This window comes from Phyllobates terribilis, unplaced genomic scaffold, assembly GCF_046119375.1.
Source record: "Phyllobates terribilis strain yellow unplaced genomic scaffold, ASM4611937v1 Scaffold_8__6_contigs__length_399053987, whole genome shotgun sequence".
Lineage (NCBI taxonomy): Eukaryota > Metazoa > Chordata > Amphibia > Anura > Dendrobatidae > Phyllobates > Phyllobates terribilis.
The window spans coordinates 299,279,437-299,297,202 of NW_027362768.1; the positions used below are offsets into that span (position 1 = coordinate 299,279,437).

The 17,766-nt window shown below is 43.8% G+C and overlaps 1 protein-coding gene across 2 annotated transcripts in view; it reads left to right on the top strand.

The window, feature by feature from the left end:
- The first annotated feature begins 210 nt into the window (after positions 1 to 210).
- LOC141156533 (platelet glycoprotein IX-like) overlaps positions 211 to 17,766 on the top strand; it is a 61,755-nt gene continuing 44,199 nt past the window's right edge. For both annotated transcript variants that reach the window (XM_073642738.1, XM_073642737.1), the window contains exon 1: positions 211 to 362. The gene's annotated coding sequence lies outside the window, so the exon portion shown is untranslated. The remainder of the gene's footprint in view (positions 363 to 17,766) is intronic.

Here is a 17,766-nt window from a genome sequence, read left to right on the forward strand (position 1 = left end):
TAATTTGCTTTTTGACAACATGATCGTGTATTTAAAGGTTTTCTGCTGTATTAACTAACAAAGGTCAGAAATCAACTACTGATGTGTAGTGGAGCAACTGCAGCAGACTGATAGGTTTGTGGCGTTCTGTGCTTCTAAAAATACAATACACTGGAACCAGAAGGTCATCCTTCAACTCATTTCTGTCATTTTATTACACGGCATAGTGCATTATCAGCCTGTGATGACTGAGAGCAAGACATTTAGAGGAGTTAGCATTTCCTTCCTGGCTCTTTTGAACATTAGATAAGTCCCAAGTATTGGAGTAATTGAGTCGTACAACTTGCATCATTACTGACCTTGAGCATCAACATTCAGCAAAGGTAAGGCAAATGCGAGGTCCGATAAATTATCACATTATTTCCTCATAGCTATTAAACTATTTTCTTCATTACTTTTTTATTTTTATTTAACATATGACTTTTGCAGATTCTGATATATAGCTATGCCAATTTAATGGAAACTGCCCCGGTGTACCTGTGTGGATGGCTCCTTGCAATCAGCAAACAAAAAAAGTTTCCTATTAAATGACAGCAAGGAAAGATTGCCAAAAAATTGAGAATTTGATACAGAAAATTTACTGTAAAATTATTTAACTTATCTTTATATAAATAACTTTTAAACGCTGAAACTGGAATACCCCTTCTATGAAATATAATATTTGACTTTAAATATGTATTTGAACCTCTCCGGAGCTTATAAATATTAGTTTATTGTTGTGGTGATGAAAAGCAGATTTTATAACATAATTGAATATATTTTGAAAAAATATCTGTATTTAAGCAAGGACACATCAAAATTAAAACTGCCGATATTTATTTTTGCTAGATAGTTATTGCTCTATTCTTTAGTTTACCCCATGGTCTTTCTAAATGTAGATCTAAGGTTCATAACAAACAATTTACCTAGAAATGTACTTTCAAATTTGGAAAGAATTAGTTTTAGTAAATTAGGGGCCATGCCATATGTCAGTGGAGGATACATAAGGACTAGTGATGAGTGAGCATGCTCATTTTACCCTTTAACTGAGCATAATTGGGTGCTTACCGAGTATATTCGGCGTGCTGTTATATTATGTGCGAGTCCCTGCGTCTGCATGATTTACAGCTGTAAGACAGCCTCAACACATGCAGGGATTGCCTGTTTGTTAGGGAATCTTTACATGTGTTGAGGCTGTCTTACAGCTGTAAATCATGCAGATGCAGGGACTCGCACATAATATACGAATAGCCAAAGCTACTCGGTAAGCACCTGAGCATGCTCGGTTAAAGGGTTAAACGAGCACGCTCACTCATCACTAATAAGGACCTCAATTTTCTCATTCTATTTTATGCTTTATTCATCTTCTTTTTCTTATTTAGTTTTTTTCATCAACCTTTTACCTCTTATAAGGAACTAAACCGAAAAAAAAAGCAAACAAAATGAACTGGCGTATAAGTTGGTATGCATGCAAAATAGAAGCATGTTCACATTGGCCATTAAACAGCCAAAACCTAAGACAAAAACAAAATTAACAAATACCCTGCTGTAAGTAAATAATTAAAAGCAATAGTGCGTATAAATAACATAGGGTACTTGCTAAACACCGTTTTTGATCAACAAAAGTGTAAAAGCCATCTCACCAGCGTCAAGGTGAACCCAAATTGGGGATGATCCTAAACTCTAGTATTAAAACCTTACCGTGCATCATAGTGACGCCAGTGTGAATAAGAGCCAAGCAGGACCGGGTCCCATTTTTTGTGTGTCCATGTTCCTGACCCGGTAGTGATCGGCCCTTATTCACACTGACATCACTATGCAGGGTAAGGTTTTAGTACTAGAGGTCAGGACCATCCCGAATTTGGGTTCACCTTGATGCTGGTGGGATGGCTTTTATGCTTTTTTGATCAAAAACGGTGTTTACTAAGTACCCCATGTTATTTATATGCACTATTGCTTTTGCTTATTTACTTACAGGTGGGTATATGTTTATTTTGTTTCTGTCTTAGGTTATACCTCTTATAACTAAGTTAATAACTTTAGTACTTATTAAGTTGTTAATGGTTTTTAGATAGGAAATAAACCATTTGCACACTGAGGGGTTAGCTTTGATGTCAGTGACGGTGCACTTGTTTTTTCAAAAGGATGACTTTATATGGGTTTATGCTATGGATCGATCTTCCTGCAAATGGACAAACAGTTTCGTCCTATGAATGACACAAGTACAGGAACTGTAAAATATATACGGCTGACATTCGTCTCTTTAATACACCAAGTGTTATAGAAGTGATCAAATGATCACATTGTGGCATCCCATAGTGGTTTTATTTTGCAAAAGTGTTCTTTAAAAAAATACAGTTTTATGGTATTATAACCGCACATATAATAAACATAACACATTATTTTAACCACGCATCAAATGACGTAAAAAATACACAGTAAAAAGCAGAATTTGTTTTTCTATCACCCAATAATAAAAATTAATAATTTATATGTAAATATGTAAATGGCTCTATTAAATAAAAAATTGACTCATCCCATAAAAAAACAAGCCCATACATGGCTACATTGCTGGAAAAATAAAAAAAGGGATGACTCTTGGACCGTGAAACCTAAAACGTAACTATACTGGGGAAAAATGTTCCCAATATTTTTGCGCTCTTAAATTCTCGGTGTGGGTCCAGGTTTTGAGACCCCCAAAACTTTCTATTGAATCAGTACATCACTCTAAGGCCACATTTACACATTCAGTATTTGGTCACTATTTTACATCAGTATTTGTAAGCTAAAACCAGGAGTGGGTGATAAATACAGAAGTGGTCACGTGTTTCTATTATACTTTTCATCTGATTGTTCCACTACAGATTTTGGCTTACAAATACTGATGTAAAATACTGAGAAATACTGAACGTGTGAACGTGGCCTAAGAGCGAGCCGTGCACTCTTGTTTCCTGAGCCGAGTACTATAGAGCAGTCTTTGGAGTGATCAGTGGGGTTCTCAGGATTCAACCATTCTCCTTTCTCAAAAAAAAAAGTAATAAATAAATGATCAATAAATTATATGTAGCCCAAAATGTTATTATTCAAAAATTCATCCTAGAGATACTTAAATGGGAAAAATGGCTCTCTGAAATAAGCAATGCAAAAAAATAATAATTTAAATTTAAAAGTACTTTATGGTACAGCAACCTAGCATGATGCTTACCTAGCAATGGCAATACGAATGCAGTCCATCTCTGGTAAAGGTCATTTGAACGTCCACTCACACAAAATTAACTTGTATTATGAGATTTAGTGGCCTTTTAAGACAGCTTTTATTTGATTGCGGAATGATCTAATTTGAAAAGGACATTTCGTTTCAATTACGACTCCATAACAGTCCCTAATGAAGTTGACAAAATCAATTTTATGGGAGATATTTCTCAGACAGACAATTAATTCAAACTTGGGTTTATAAGTTCTTCAAAAGTTGCATTGTTTAATTAGAAAGGAGTCGGAGAGATATGAAGCAGATAATATAATCTACGGCGTTCTCCCTAACCACCTGGTTTTTATAACTCAAAAGTCCATTACGTGAGATTCGCAACATTTATAAATCTGACACAGAAGGAATATTTGAGAATTCACTTCTGCAATAATGAGACAAAATTATAATGATCTTTACTCAGAATGGAGAAAGTGCTCTGTTTCATAAAGCAGCAACAGCAATGATATTATAAAATGATGATATCGAGTCTGTTTCCTCAATACACAGGGAAAGTACTACAACTTATTTCACACTTATCCTACAACTACAACCCCTGTCAAAATTATGGAATCACCGGGCTCGGAGGATGTTCATTCAGTTGTTTAATGTTGTTGAAAACAAGCAGATCACAGACATGGCACAAAACTAAAGTCATTTCAAATGGCAACTTTAGGGCTTTAAGAAACACTAAAAGAAATCAAGCTTAAAAATGTGGTACTCAGTAAGGGTAATTTTTTCAGACCAAGCAGAGGGAAAAAATTATGGAATCACTCAATTCTGAGGAAAAAATTATGGAATCACCCTGTAAATTTTCATTTCCAAAACTAACACCTGCATCAGATTAGATCTGCTTGTTAGTCTGCATCTAAAAAGGAGTGATTACCACCTTGGAGAGCTGTTGCACAAAGTGGACTGACATGAATCATGGCTCCAACATGAGAGATGTCAACTGAAACAAAGGAGAGGATTATCAAACTCTTAAAGGAAGGTAAATCATCACGCAATGTTGCAAAAGATGTTGGTTGTTCACAGTCAGCTGTGTCTAAAATCTGGACCAAATACAAACAACATGGGAAGGTTGTTAAAGGCAAACATACTGGTAGACTAAGGAAGACATCAAAGTGTCAAGACCGGAAACTTAAAGCAATATGTCTCCAAAACAGGAAATGCACAACAAAACAAATGAGGAATGAATGGGAGGAAACTGGAGTCAATGTCTGTGACCAAACTGTAAGAAACCGCCTAAAGGAAATGGGATTTACATACAGAAAAGCTAAACATAAGCCATCATTAACACCTAAATAGAAAAAAACAAGGTTACAATGGGCTAAGAAGAAGCAATCGTGGACTGTGGATGACTGGATGAAAGTCATATTCAGTGATGAATCGCGAATCTGCATTGGGCAAGGTGATGATGCTGTAACTTTTGTTTGGTGCCGTTCCAATGAGAGTTATAAAGATGACTGCATGAAGACAACATGCTAATTTCCACAGTCATTGATCATATGGGGCTGCATGTCAGGTAAAGGCACTGGGGAGATGGCTGTCATTACATCTTCAATAAATGCCCAAGTTTACATTGATATTTTGGACAGATTTCTTATTCCATCAATTCAAAGGATGTTTGGGGATGATGACATCATTTTTCAAGATGATAATGCATCCTGCCATAGAGCAAAAACTGTGAAAACATTCCTTGACTTTATGTGTCTTCTTTCAATGTAATGGCCTGCAAATAGTCCGGATCTCAATCCAATTGAAAATCTTTGGTGGAAGTTGAAGAAAATGGTCCATGACAAGGCTCCAACCTGCAAAGCTGATCTGGCAACAGCAATCAGAGAAAGTTGGAGCCAGATTGATGAAGAGTACTGTTTGTCACTCATTAAGTCCATGCCTCAGAGACTGCAAGCTGTTATTAAAGCCAGAAGTGGTGCAACAAAATACTAGTGATGTATTGGAGTGTTCTTTTGTGTGTTTGTTTTTCATGATTCCATATTTTTTTCCTCAGAATTGAGTGATTCCACAATTTTTTGCTTCTGCTTGGTCTGAAAAAAATTACCCTTACTGAGTACCACATTTTTAATCTTGATTTCTTTTATTGTTTCTTAAAGCCCTAAAGTTGCCATTTGAAATGACTTTAGTTTTGTACCATGTCTGTGATCTGCTTTTCTTCAACAACATTAAGCAACTGAATGAACATCCTCTGAGCCCGGTGATTCCATAATTTTAGCCAGGGATTGTACTACACCTGACCACACACTCATCTATAAGTACTACACCAGACCACGCACATATCTACAAGGTCTACACCAGACCTCGCACATATCTACAAGTGCTACACCTTATACTCAGGGCCGCCATCCGGGCATTACTGCCCTTAATTCTGTATGTGGCCCTGTGAGCAGCAGTACAGAGGGGGGGCCCCCTTGTGCTTCTGCTCACGGGGCTCAATGCTGTAGCTGTAGTGAGGAGCGCCGGGGCTAAGCACCTTCCCGCATTTGCTCCAGCAGCCTCCTCACATTTCTCCTGACTTCAGGTCATGTGACATCGCGTACGCACTGTCACCTGACCAGAAGTCATGAGAACCCGGCGTGAGTACCTCTCCTAGTGCAGGGACCTCCCGGGGCACTCACAGCCTTTAACACTGAATGGCTGTGAAGCAGCTCCAATGGGGCCCCTCCTCTCCTGTGACGTGCTGGTGAAGGCGCATATGCGATGACTCATCACATATGCGCCTGCAGAGAGCGGGAGCCTCTCCAGGATGCCAGCACTGATGCAGGGATCGTATGAGAGGTAAATATGAAAACTTTATTTTTTTAAATTAATTAATGGTCTTGGGGATGAGTACATGGAGGGTAGGAAGAGCAAATGGGGAATTGGGAGTGGAGGGAGAGTGGGAAGAGCACATGGCGAATTGGGAGTGGAGGGAGAGTGGGAAGAGCACATGGCGAATTGGGAGTGGAGGGAGAGTGGGAAGAGCATATGGGGAATTGGGAGTGGAGGGAGAGTGGGAAGAGCACATGGGGAATTGGTGGTGGGGAGAGCAAATGGTGAATTGGGAGTGGGGGGTGGGGAGAGCACATGTCCTAATGAATTGGGGCAGAGAGTGCATGTAAATATAATGAATTTGGGGAGCAGGAGGTACAGAGTGGGGGGCATTGATGATACAGGAGTGTGACTAGTAATAAATTGGGGGAAAGAGTACAGGTTCTAATTAATTTATATATTTATTAGCTGGGGAAAGCGGCTATTTACAGTTAGTGGGGGCACAGTGGTGGATTACAATTTATATTTGGAGTGGTGGGTGGCATAATAATTAATTATATATTAATGGTGGGGTCACGTCTGTATTCAGCTGTGTAATGTAGAAGTTGGGGAATGTGCTCTAGATAACTGTGTTATTTTATGCAGAGACGAGTACTGGCTGGAAGAAGTGATGGTGGTCTGTGCTGGATGAAGGAGAAAAGCGAAGATGAAGGACTTCACCTAGAGACATCACCGGTGAGTTAGTGTATTACATGTACACTGACACTATATACTGTATACTATGTACAGGGCTCCTGTGTATAATGTCGCTGGTGATCACTGTATTACTTTTACACTGACTATATACAGAGCTCCTGTGTATAATGTCACTGGTGATCACTATTACCTGTACACATACATTATACACTGAGAAACACAGTAGCCCACATTTTGAGGCTGCCCTCCCTTGACAGACACCGGCCCTCATTTGGTCCCTTCGCTACGTGTGACATCTAATGGGGTGAGTTACCAATGCCCTGTACATGATACGCATTATGGCAATGGATTTACTGTACAGGACCATGGTATACGTGATCCCCACACACTAAGTGCCATGTTTTTGTCCATCTATACCACCTCTTTTTGTCTCCTCCTTTTGGGCGGATATCTGTGCTATTTTTGTAATTTTTGTGTTTTTGTGTTATTCATGATATCCTTGCCCCCCCTCTTTTTGTATTTATCTATATTACCCTAGCGGGGTTTCCTCGGATCTGTATGTCTGCACCTTATGATATATACACTGTTGCTATTTATTAATGGAATTTTATACGAATCTATAATAAACTTTTGTATGCCAATATACTTGTTTCTTCTCCTGTTTACATACATTATACACTGTATACCATGTACAGAGCTAGCTCGCGTGTATAATGGCACTTATGGTAATATTAGTATTGTGTTTTTTTTATTAATGATCAGTATTGTAGTATTCGGTCACTATGTGGTGGTAATATGTGGTCCAGTCATGGTGTGGTGGTATTTGTCCCTTGCATGTGATATTATTCAGTGACAATGTGGTGGTAATATGTGGTCTGGTCATGGTGTGGCGGTTTTTGTCCATTGTATGTGGTATTATTCGGTCATTATGTGGTGGTAATATATGGTCTGGTCATGGTGTGGTGGTATTTGATCCTTGTATTTGGTGTTATTGGCCATTTTAAAAAGTGAATATGACACATTTCCATAAAGAAAAATAAATAAAAATATACCTAAAAAGAGTATTTTATATTTTAAGAAATGTTTAATAGGTTAGAGTAGAGTAGGGCCCGGCCAGAAGAGTCTACCTTATCGTGGTGGCGGCTATAAAAATCTTTTGGTAAAAACAAAAGCTGCTGGCTATGTATGTGATCTGGTGTTTACTGGGAACTGGTAATGTGTGATTAGTGAGGATGGGGTGCAGAAGTGGAGTTTTTCCAAGAGTGGGCGGTGGAACTGTGGAAGGTTTGAGAGATGGAGGCGGAGCTGAGTTGGAGCCTGGGCGGAATCTCAAGGGGGCCTGAAAATTTTGCCAGTATGGGGCCCTGAAATTCATGGTGACAGCCCTGCTTATACTCATCTATAAGTGCTACACCAGACCTCGCACATACAGTGCCTACAAGTAGTATTCAACCCCCTGCAGATTTAGCTGGTTGACACATGCGGAATTAACTTGGCATTGTGACATTTGTACTGTAGATCAGCCTGGAAGTGGGAAATGCACTGCAGCAAATTTTGTTTTTGTTTTTGTTTTTTTTTTTTTTTTTTTAAAAACGTAAAAAGTTAATTCAGAGTGTCATTTATTATTCAACCCCTCAAACCACAAGAATTCTGTTTGGTCCCCCTAAAGTATTAAGAAGTAGTTCAGGCACCAAGAATAATGAGCTTCACATGTGTGGATTAAAGATCTCTTTTGCCAGCCTTTTCTGACTATTTAAGACCCTCCCCAAACTTGTGAACAGCACTCAGACATGGTCAACATGGGAAAGACAAAGGAGCATTCCAAGGCCATCAGAGACAAGATCGTGGAGGGTCACAAGGCTGGCAAGGGGTACAAAACCCTTTCCAAGGAGTTGGGCCTACCTGTCTCCACTGTTGGGAGCATCATCCGTAAGTGGAAGGCTTATGGAACTACTGTTAGCCTTCCACGGCCAGGACAGCCTTTGAAAGTGTCCTCCCGTGCCGAGGCCAGGCTTGTCCGAAGAGTCAAGGCTAACCCAAGGACAACAAGGAAGGAGCTCCGGGAAGATCTCATGGCAGTGGGGACATTGGTTTCAGTCAATACCATAAGTAACGTACTCCACCACAATGGTCTCCGTTCCAGACGAGCCCGTAAGGTACCTTTACTTTCAAAGCGTCATGTCAAGGCTCGTCTACAGTTTGCTCATGATCACTTGGAGGACTCTGAGACAGACTGGTTCAAGGTTCTATGGTCTGATGAGACCAAGATCGAGATCTTTGGTGCCAACCACACACGTGACGTTTGGAGACTGGATGGCACTGCATACGACCCCAAGAATACCATCCCTACAGTCAAGCATGGTGGTGGCAGCATCATGCTGTGGGGCTGTTTCTCTGCCAAGGGGCCTGGCCATCTGGTCCGCATCCATGGGAAGATGGATAGCACGGCCTACCTGGAGATTTTGGCCAAGAACCTCAGCTCCTCCATCAAGGAACTTAAGATGGGTCGTAATTTCATCTTCCAACAAGACAACGACCCAAAGCACACAGCCAAGAAAACCAAGGCCTAGTTCAATAGGGAAAAAGTCAAGGTGTTGGAGTGGCCTAGTCAGTCTCCTGACCTTAACCCAATTGAAAACTTGTGGAAGGAGCTCAAGAATAAAGTCCACATGAGACACCCAAAGAACCTAGATAACTTGGAGAAGATCTGCATGGAGGAGTGGGCCAAGATAACTCCACAGACCTGTGCCTGATCAGGTCTTATAAAAGACGATTATTAGCTGTAATTGCAAACAAGGGTTATTCCACAAAATATTAAACATAGGGGTTGTATAATAATTGACCCACACTTTTATGTTTAAAATTTAATAAAATTCAACTGAGCAACATAACTTTTTGGTTTGTAAGATTTATGCTTCTGTTCATAAAACCTACTCTCGTTTGCAGTTTGAAGGCTCTAACTTATTTGCATCTTATCAAACCAGCTAAATCTGCAGGGGGTTGAATACTACTTGTAGGCACTGTATCTAAAAGTACTACACCAGACCTTATACTCATCTATGATTCATGATGCACAAATACCGCAGAGAAATATACATATAGTACAATGCCAAAGATTTCACTTCTTGCATTACATGAGCGATATCTGTTGTAAATTCTACAATAGCTCAGAAACCGGCGAATTCTCTCAACGCACAGTGCAGACTGGACAGTATAGTCCTCCATACAGTATTATGGGCCCCATATATTGCTCCATGCAGAATACTGGTCCCCATATAACGCTCCATACAGGATACTGGCCCCCATATAACGCTCCATACAGGATACTGACCCCCATATAACGCTCCATACAGGATACTGGCCCCCATATAATGCCCCATAGAGGATACTGGCCCCCATATAACGCTCCATACAGAATACTGGCCCCCACATAATGCCTCATGCAGGATGTCACCTCTCCCCCCATATAATGCCCTATGCAAGATGTCACCTCTCCCTCCATATAATGCCCTATGCAGGATGTCACCTCTCCCACCATATAATGCCCCATGCAGGATGTCACCCCCCATATAATGCCCCATGCAGGATGTCACCTCTTCCCCCCATATAATGCCCCATGCAGGATGTTATCTCTCCCCCCATATAATGCCCCAAGCAGGATGCCACCTCTCCCCCCATATAATTCCCCATGCAGGATGTCACCCCCCATTATAATGCCCTATACAGGATGTCACCTCTTCTCCCATTTAATGCCCCATGCAGGATGTCACCTCTCCCCCCCATATATTGCCCCATCCAGGATGTCATCCCCCCCATATAATGCCCAAAGAAGGATGTCACCTCCCCCCCATATAATGCCCCATACAGGATGTCACCCCCCATATAATGCCCTATGCAGGATGTCACCTCTTCTCCCATTTAATGCCCCATGCAGGATGTCACCTCTCCCCCCCATATAATGCCCCATGCAGGATGTCACCTCCCCCCATAAAATGCCCCAAGTAGGATGTCACCTCTCCTCTCCCCAAATAATGCCCCATACAGGATGTCACCTCTCCCCTCCATATAATGCCCCATGCTGGATGTCACCTCCCCCCATATAAGGCCCCATGCAGGATGTCACTCCCCCCATATAATGCCCCATGCATGATGTCACTTGTTCCCCCCCACCATATAATGCCCCATACAGGATGTCACCTCTCCCCCCATATAATGTCCCATGCAGGATGTCACCTCTCCCCCCATATAATGCCCCATGCAGGATGTCACCTCTCCCTCCCATATAATGCCCCATGCAGGATGTCACCTCTCCCCCCCATATAATGCCCCATGCAGGATGTCACCTCTACCTCCATATAATGCCCTATGCAGGATGTCACCTCTCCCTCCATATAATGCCCCATGCAGGATGTCACCTCTCCCCACCATATAATTCCCCATGCAGGATGTCACCTCTCCCCACCATATAATGCCCCATGCAGGATGTCACCCTCCCCATATAGTGCCCCATGCAGGATGTCACTTGTTCCCCCTCCCCACATAATGCCCCTTACAGGATGTCATCTCTCCCCCCCATATAATGCCCCATGCAGGATGTCACCCCCCACATATAATGCCCCATGCTGGATGTCAAACCCCCCCCATATAATGCCCCATGTAGGATGTCACCCCCCCTATATAATGCCCCATGCCTCCATACATATAAAAAAAAATAATAATCGAATTCTCACCTCACTTCTTACCTGCTGCCGCTGCTCCGGACTCCTTACCCGCGCCTGCGCCTTCCCGCTCTGCCCTGTGACGGCTCAGGAGAGAGAGCGGTGTAAAGACGTCACCACGCCCTCTGATCTGAGACGTCACAGTGCAGCAGCCGCGGAAGAGACCGGAGCTGCTGTAGAGGCACGGGGAGAGGAAAGTATTGTGCCGCCGACTGGCGGGGACCTGAGCAAGCGGGGGGGTGGGCATTGACACCGGCACCGCACCGCTCAAGGGTCCCATAGCACGCTGGGGTGCCCGACGGTGAGTGGGCCCCCCCACCTGCTCAGGGCCCCGGCACTTGCCCGTGTGTGCCGGGTGCTGATGCCGGCCCTGACTACACTACACCTCACACTTATCCTACAAGTACTACACCAGACCTCACACTCATCTACAAGTACTACACCAGACCTCACACTCATCTACAAGCACTATACTACACCTCACACTTATCCTACAAGTACTACACCAGACCTCACACTCATCTACAAGTACTACACTACACCTCACACTTATCCTACAAGTCCTACACCAGACCTCACACTCATCTACAAGTACTACACTACACCTCACACTTATCCTACAAGTACTACACCAGAAAAAAACACAAAATTTGAGCTTGGTTTAAGATGGTATACATGCAGCACATAAGTGCATGTTTCACAATGGCCATAAATCGGAAAAACCTACATGAAGCAAAATGCCAAGCTTCCCTTGGCTTGTGTTCCCACTTTGGGACTGGAGCCTCATTCTGCCCTTATTCACACAGAGGTCAACTTTGACACATGGTAAGGTTTTTAATATTAGACAGAGTAGGTTTTATCCCGAATGGGTTCACCTTGCCGCTGGTGGGATAGCTTTCATAGTACTTTTGATCAAAAACAGTGTTACTAAGAACCCTATTTTATTTAAATGCACTTGCTTTTTATTTATTTACAGCAGGGTTTATTTTCATTTTGCTTCTTGTAAGTACTACACCAGACCTCACACTCATCTACAAGTACTACACCAGACCTCACACTCATCTACAAGTACTACAACTACACCAGACCTCACACTCATCTACAAGTACTACACCAGACCTCACACTCATCTACAAGTACTACACCAGACCTCACGCTCATCTACAAGGACTACACCAGACCTCACACTCATCTACAAGGACTACACCAGACCTCACACTCATCTACAAGTACTACTCCAGACCTCACACTCATCTACAAGGACTACACCAGACCTCACACTCATCTACAAGTACTACACCAGACCTCACACTCATCTACAAGTACTACACCAGACCTCACACTCATCTACAAGTACTACACCAGACCTCACACTCATCTACAAGGACTACACCAGACCTCACACTCATCTACAAGGACTACACCAGACCTCACACTAATCTACAAGTACTACACCAGACCTCACACTCATCCTACAAGTACTACACCAGACCTCACACTCATCCTACAAGTACTACACCAGAGCTCACACATATGCTACAAGTACTACACAAAACCACACACACTTTACCTACAAGTGCTACACCAGACAACACAATTAACCTACAAGTACTACACCAGACATCACACTCTTCCATTAGTACTACCCCAGTCTCACACTTATCCTGCAAGTACTACAACAGACCTCACATTTTACTTACCAGTACTACACCAGATCTCACACTTTACATATAGATTTCACACAAGACCTCACACTTTATCTACAAGTACACCAGAACACACCGTTTTATTACAGGTTCTACACCAGACCAGACAATTAACCTACAAGTATTACACCAGACATCACACTCTTCTACTAGAACTACCTTGTTTCAATAAGTAACAGTAAAGTTCTTTTCAATTAATGTAATGCACCCAGTCGTGGGAGTCACCACGTAAATTCTCTTTCTCTCTACATGGCTCTAGCAGGGGTCATTGGTTCTTCCCACTAGGCCGCAAGTCTCTTTCAGATATAATCAAATCAAGTCCCGTTGAGTCTCACATGCATCAGCCGGCCCCCTCCCAACCTGAAGTCCTAATCCCAACTGTCCCCAGTACCTTACTTGAAATCTGGAAGTTACGGCCCTGCTCACTCACGCTGTTCCTCCGCTATCACTGGCGCGCCTCTCCTGTCGCCGTCTTCTCTGTTTTTCTCGGCTTGACCATAGAAGGTAGTTTCTCAGGCTTGGGCCAGGGGGGTCCAGACCTCAGCTTTTGACAGGCGACATTGGATTCCGGGAGCCTCATCAGCGCAGAGCATGGGTCCTGGCCCTAACAAGCATATGCAGAACTCAGGGGAACTTCTGTGAGGGGTCCAGACCTTATCAGGCGGTGTCCGACACTTAGGTGTCGCGGGCCTCCTGCTGAGGCTTGTCACGCTAGGCTCTGCATCACCTCTAGAGCACGTCTGCTCTGCTCTCCTGCTTGGAGCCAAATCTGCCTGATTTATGGTGCTCAGTGCTTTTATATCCAGGAAATGCTTCCTATCCTGTGGGACACCTGATAAGGTCAAGCATCTAAATTTACTCCCCCTTCAAATCTTCTAGCACAACTTGGCTCCGCTTGATTTCACCTGACCAGCAGATGGCCGTCTTTCCCCACTAATGGCACATCCTGAAAGAGTTCTCTTGAGATTTTACTTCCTCTTGTTACAACTACACTACACCAGACCTCACACTTTACCTGCAAGTACTGCAACAGACCACACACTGTACCTACAAATGCTACAATAGCCCTCAAACTTTACCTACAGGTACTATAACACCTTCACACTTTACCTACAGGCCGTAGTGTAGCTACCGGGGGGCAGAGGATGCGGTCAACCTAGGCCCCATGCTCTGAGGGTATGTGCACACGATCTGGAGCTGCTGCGGGTTTGACACTGCGTGCTTATGCAACGTCAAAGCAGCAGCAACCTGATGTTACAGCATAGTGGATGGGATTTGTAGAAATCCCATGTCCACTATGCAGGCATCTGCACCTGCGGATTACCTGTGGACACGGACATGCGGTGTGTCTTTCCAGACCGCAGCATGTCAATTTCCCTTGCGGGGTCACTGCCTGTCTGGATCGTGTGCACATACCCTGAGGGGCTCATCCGGAGCTACGCTACGTTTAACTATATCAGCGTGCGCCGATACAGTTAAACTCTGCGGCAGAGCAGGGAGACACGATCTCCCTGCACTGTCGTCAAGGGGCCCGTGATCTGGCCCCCCCCCCCCCCTCCCGCAAGTTCAATTGTATAGGCATCTGCCGATACAGTTGAAAGCGATGGAGGAGGGAGCTTCAGCTGACGTTTCCTCCCCCATCATTCTTCCTCGGCGTATGATGTCTCAGCATGATGACGTCACTAAGTGACGTCCTCTGCGCTGATATGTGCGACGCTTGGAACACAAGTTGCGGATACCGGATCAGCGGGGAACGAAGAGGAGAGGTGAGTATTGTATTTTATTATTTTTTTAGCTATTAAATTGTATTGAGGGTTATGGTGGTGAATTACACTGTATTGGCTATGGGAGTGCATTATACTGAATGGGCTATGGGAGTGCATTGTACTGAATGGGGGTGCATTATACTATATGGGGGTGCATTATACTATATGGGAGTGCATTATACTATATGGCGGTGCATTATACTGAATGGGGGTGCATTATACTGAATGGGGGTACATTATACTATATGGGGGTGCATTATACTATATGGGGTGCATTATACTGAATGGGCTATATGGGTGCATTATACTGTATGGGCTATGGGGTGCAGTATACTGTATGGGCTATGGGAGTGCATTATACTGAATGGGCTATGGGGGTGCATTATACTGAATGGGCTATGGGGTGCATTATATTATATGGGGTGCATTGTACTGTATGGGCTATGGGGGTGCATTATACTGTATGGGCTATGGGGATGCATTATACTGTATGGGCTATGGGGTGCATTATACTGAATGGGCTATGGGGTGCATTATACTGTATGGGCTATGGGGTGCATTATACTATATGGCAGTGCATTATACTGTATGGACTATGGAATTCATTATACTCAGGGCTTGCTCTAGGTTTTCATCGGCCCCGGGCGAAAGAGTTTCAGTGGGCCCCTTTAACACATACCACCATTCATGATGCACAGATACTGCGGAGAAATATAGGTATACAACACAGGGCCCAGGCTGTCTCCTCATCCTTCACATATGCAGACATGCATGCACACGCACAGTAGGCAGACATGAACACACACACACAGTTCGCAGACACACATGCACACACATACACACATGCACATGGTGCACAGATATGCACACATACAATACGCAGACACGCACATACACAAACATATACACAGATATGAACACATACAGTGATACGTACATATTTGAACACAAATTCTTAAAAACACATTAATATATACACAGTCATACACACTGACATACACATGCGCGCACATACACACGCGCACACACACACATACACGCGCACACACATACGCACACAAATGTGCACACACACACATACACACACACATACACGCACACACACATACACGCAAACACACACACATATGCACACACACACGCATACATACATACACACGCATACATACATACATACTCACACTAGAAATATATTTAATATAGGAATTGGGGAAGCTGGGAACAAGCCTCACTTACCTGCCCCCGGCCCGTGTCCCGTGTCCTGTCCAGCTCCTCAGGTATGTGGCTGTCCAGGGCCTGTATCCCGTCCAGCAGACATGGCCTTGGACTATCAGCGTGGCCCACTCACCGTCGGGGCCCGGGCTGCTCCCCCAGCATCTGTACGGGACCTCTCTCTGGTGCTGCTTGATTGCCGGCACTTTTCCAGACATGGCTGCACGCAGTGCGCTGTGCGGCTGTGTTTGGTAGTAATGACATGGCAGGGGCGACACACAAGCACAATTAAAGGTGCAGTGTCGCCCCTGCCATGTCATTACTACCAGACACAGCTGCACAGCACACTGCGTGCAGCCATGTCTGGAGAAGTGCCGGCAATCAAGCAGCGCCGGAGAGAGGTCCTGCACAGATGCTGGGGGAGTGGCCCAGACCCCGACAGCGAGTGGGCCCCCCTGATGGTGCAGGGCTCCGGCACTTGCCTGGGTGCACTGGGTGCTGGCGCCGGCCCTGATTATATTGAATGAGCTATGGGGGTGCATTATACTGTATGGACTATGGAGTGCATTATACTGTATGGGCTATGGGTGTGCATTATATGGCATGGACTATAGGGGTGCATTATACTGCATGGGTTATGGGGTGCATTATACTGAATGGGCTATGGGGGTGCATTATACTGTATGGGATATAGGGTGCATTATGCTGTATGGGCTATGGGGGTGCATTATACTATATGGGGTGCATTATACTGTATGGGCTATGGGGTGCATTATACTATATGGGGTGCATTATACTGTATGGGCTATGGGGGTGCATTATACTATATGGGGGTGCATTATTCTGTATAGGCTATGGGGGTGCATTATACTGTTGGGCTATGGGGGTGCATTATACTGTTGGGCTATGGGGGTGCATTATAGTGTATGGGCTATGGGGGTGCATTATATTGTATGGGCTATGGGGTGCATTATACTTTATGGACTAGCTGATGCATTATACTATACGGGCTACGGGGGTGCATTATACTGTATGGGCTATGGAGTGCATTATGCTGTATGGACTATGGAGTGCATTATACTGTATGGACTATAGAGTGCATTATGCTGTATGGGCTATGGGGGTGCATTATATGGCGTGAGCTATGGGGGTGCATTATACTGCATGGGTTATGGGGTGCATTATACTGAATGGGCTATGGGGGTGCATTATACTGTATGGGCTATAGGGTGCATTATACTGTATAGGCTATGGGGGTGCATTATACTGAATGGGCTGGACTATGGGGTGCATTATACTATATGGGGATGCATTATACTGTATGGGCTATGGGGTGCATTATACTATATGGGGTGCATTATACTGTATGGGCTATGGGGGTGCATTATACTATATGGGGGTGCATTATACTGCATGGGCTATGGGGGTGCATTATACTGTTGGGCTATGGGGGTGCATTATACTATTGGGCTATGGGGGTGCATTATACTGTATGGGCTATGGGAGTACATTATACTGTATGGGCTATGGGGTGCATTATACTGTATGGGCTGTTGGGGTGCATTATACTTTATGGACTAGCTGATGCATTATACTATATGGGCTATGGGGTGCATTATACTGTATGGGCTATGGGG